Below are 3,947 nucleotides of genomic sequence, written 5' to 3'. Positions count from 1 at the left end.
TTTTTTCAGACATTGTTTAGATTTTTGTTTTCCAACATTTTTCAAAAAAAAAATCGGAATTTTTTTTCAAACTTTTTTTTCAGACATATTTCAGATTTTTTTAAAGACATTTTTCTGACTTTTTTTTCCAGACATTTTTCTGACTATTTTTTTTTTTTTTTTTTTTTTACCTTTTTCCGACATTGTTTAGATTTTTGTTTTCCAACATTTTTTCAGATATTTTTCGGAATTTCTTTTCAAACTTTTTTTTCAAACTTTTTTTTCAGACATTTTTCAGATTTTTTTTAAGAAATTTTTCAGACTTTTCTTTCCAGACATTTTTTTTTTTTCTTTTTTTCAGACATTGTTTAGACTTTTGTTTTCCAACATTTTTCAAACATTTTTTTCAGACATTTTTCGGAATTTCTTTTCAAACTTTTTTTTTCAACATTTTCTTTCAGACATTTTTCAGATTTTTTTTAAGACATTTTCCAGACATTTTTTCCAGACATTTTTTCAGCCTATTTTTTTTTTACCTTTTTCAGACATTGTTTAGACTTTTGTTTTCCAACATTTTTCAAACTTTTTTTTTCAAACTTTCTTTTCAGACATTTTCCAAACTTTTTTTCAGACATTTTTCAAACTTTTTTTTCATAAATATTTCAGACGTTTTTCAGACTTTTTTTTTTTTTTTTTTTTTTACCTTTTTCAGACATTGTTTAGACTTTTGTTTTCCAACATTTTTTCAGATATTTTTCGGAATTTCTTTTCAAACTTTTTTTTCAGACATTTTTCAGATTTTTTTTAAGAAATTTTTCAGACTTTTCTTTCCAGACATTTTTTTTTTTTTTTTCTTTTTTTCAGACATTGTTTAGACTTTTGTTTTCCAACATTTTTCAAAAAAAATTTCTGACTTTTTTTTCAACATTTTTTTTCAGACATTTTGAGATTTTTTTTTAAGACATTTTTCAGACTTTTTTTCCAGATATTTTTTCAGACTATTTTTTTTTTTTTTAACCTTTTTCAGACATTGTTTAGACTTTTGTTTTCCAACATTTTTCCAACATTTTTTTTCAGACATTTTTCGGAATTTCTTTTCAAACTTTTTTTTCAACATTTTTTTTCAGACATTTTTCAGATTTTTTTTAAGACATTTTCCAGACATTTTTTCCAGACATTTTTTCAGCCTATTTTTTTTTACCTTTTTCAGACATTGTTTAGACTTTTGTTTTCCAACATTTTTCAAACTTTTTTTTTCAAACTTTCTTTTCAGACATTTTCCAAACTTTTTTTCAGACATTTTTCAAACTTTTTTTTCATAAATATTTCAGACGTTTGTCAGACTTTTTTTTTTTTTTTTTTTTACCTTTTTCAGACATTGTTTAGACTTTTGTTTTCCAACATTTTTTCAGATATTTTTCGGAATTTCTTTTCAAACTTTTTTTTCAGACATTTTTCAGATTTTTTTTAAGAAATTTTTCAGACTTTTCTTTCCAGACATTTTTTTTTTTTTTTCTTTTTTTCAGACATTGTTTAGACTTTTGTTTTCCAACATTTTTCAAAAAAAATTTCTGACTTTTTTTTCAACATTTTTTTTCAGACATTTTGAGATTTTTTTTTAAGACATTTTTCAGACTTTTTTTCCAGATATTTTTTCAGACTATTTTATTTATTTTTTTTTTTTTTTCAGACATTGTTTAGACTTTTGTTTTCCAACATTTTTCCAACATTTTTTTTCAGACATTTTTCGGAATTTCTTTTCAAACTTTTTTTTCAACATTTTTTTTCAGACATTTTTCAGATTTTTTTTAAGACATTTTCCAGACATTTTTTCCAGACATTTTTTCAGCCTATTTTTTTTTTTACCTTTTTCAGACATTGTTTAGACTTTTGTTTTCCAACATTTTTCAAACTTTTTTTTTCAAACTTTCTTTTCAGACATTTTCCAAACTTTTTTTCAGACATTTTTCAAACTTTTCTTTCATAAATATTTCAGACGTTTTTCAGACTTTTTTTTTTTTTTTTTTTTACCTTTTTTAGACATTGTTTAGACTTTTGTTTTCCAACATTTTTCCAACATTTGTCAAACTTTTTTTTCAGACATTTTTCAAACTTTTTTTTCAGACATTTTTCGGAATTTCTTTTCAAACTTTTTTTTCAAACTTTTTTTTCAGACATTTTTCAGATTTTTTTTAAGACATCTTTCAGACTTTTTTTTCAGACTTTTTTTTTTTTTCAGACATTGTTTTCCAACATTTTTCCAAAAAAAATTTCGGACTTTTTTTTCAACATTTTTTTTCAGACATTTTTCAGACTTTTGGTCCAGACATTTTTTCAGACTATTTTTTTTTTTTTTTTTACCTTTTTCAGACATTGTTTAGACTTTTGTTTTCCAACATTTTTCAAAATTTTTTTCAAACTTTTTTTTCAGACATTTTTCAGACTTTTTTTCAGACTTTTTTTTTTTTTGTAACTTTTTCAGACATTTTTTCGACTTTTGTTTTCCAACATTTTTTTTCCAACATATTTTTTCAGACATTTTTCCAGTCTTTTTTTTTTTTACCTTTTTCAGACATTGTTTAGACTTTTGTTTTCCAACATTTTTCCAATTTTTTGTTTGTGAATATGGGCTGTGTGTTTTTCTCCGTATATTGAGCGTTTTGATAGTTTCACAGTATTTATATATTTCTTAAACCTGCTTTATAATATAAAAGACATGAAGATCTCACTTCGGGACCTTTAAGAGACACAGGATTGGTGGGTAGAGTTTAAGAATAGCAGTAACGCAGGGGTCAGCAACCTGAGGCTCCGGAGCCTCATGCGTCTCTTCAGCTCCTCTCCAGTGGCTCCCTGTGGATTTATAAAAATGGAAATGAATAACTGTTTTTTGTTTACATTTTCATTTTGATTTATCATCGTTGTAGGTCTATGGTACGACGGTACGACGGAGTATTAGGGCCACATTGAGGAAAAATAAATAAATCTCAGATTTCGAGAATAAAGTCATAATATTATGAGAAAATCAATCGGAATATTATGAGAATAAAGTCAGAAAATTAAGATAAAAAGCCGTAGTATTATGAGAATAAAAAAAATAATATCAGTTTATATATGTATAGTAGTAGTAATTTTACAAGTTATTTTCTTTTTTTCTTGTAAAGTTGTGACTTTTTCTGGTAATATTGACTTTTTTCTTGTAAAGTTATGACTTTATTTTGGTAATATTATGACTTTTTTTCTTGTAAAGTTATGACTTTATTCTGGTAATATTGACTTTTTTCTTGTAAAGTTATGACTTTATTTTGGTAATATTATGACTTTTTTCTTGTAAAGTTATGACTTTATTTTGGTAATATTATGACTTTTTTTCTTGTAAAGTTATGACTTTATTTTGGTAATATTATGACTTTTTTTCTTGTAAAGTTGTGACTTTATTTTGGTAATATTGACTTTTTTCTTGTAAAGTTATGACTTTATTTTGGTAATATTATGACTTTTTTTCTTGTAAAGTTATGACTTTATTTTGGTAATATTATGACTTTTTTTCTTGTAAAGTTGTGACTTTATTTTGGTAATATTGACTTTTTTCTTGTAAAGTTATGACTTTATTTTGGTAATATTATGACTTTTTTTCTTGTAAAGTTATGACTTTATTCTGGTAATATTGACTTTTTTCTTGTAAAGTTATGACTTTATTCTGGTAATATTGACTTTTTTTCTTGTAAAGTTATGACTTTATTCTGGTAATATTGACTTTTTTTCTTGTAAAGTTATGACTTTATTCTCGAAATCTCAGATTTTTGTTCCCCTACCTCACTACAAATGTTTTGCCGCTCTAGACAGATTCATTTATGTATTTGCCTAAAATGTCTCTTTTGATAGTAAAGGTTGCTGGCCCCTGCAGTAAGGTGTGAAATGACCTGATGCTACACTCTCCAGTCCAGAAGGAGGCGGTATGCACCTTCAAG

The sequence above is a fragment of the Sebastes umbrosus genome, chromosome 11 (assembly GCF_015220745.1).
Source record: "Sebastes umbrosus isolate fSebUmb1 chromosome 11, fSebUmb1.pri, whole genome shotgun sequence".
Taxonomy (NCBI): domain Eukaryota; kingdom Metazoa; phylum Chordata; class Actinopteri; order Perciformes; family Sebastidae; genus Sebastes; species Sebastes umbrosus.
Note: the sequence above shows the minus strand (reverse complement) of the source record.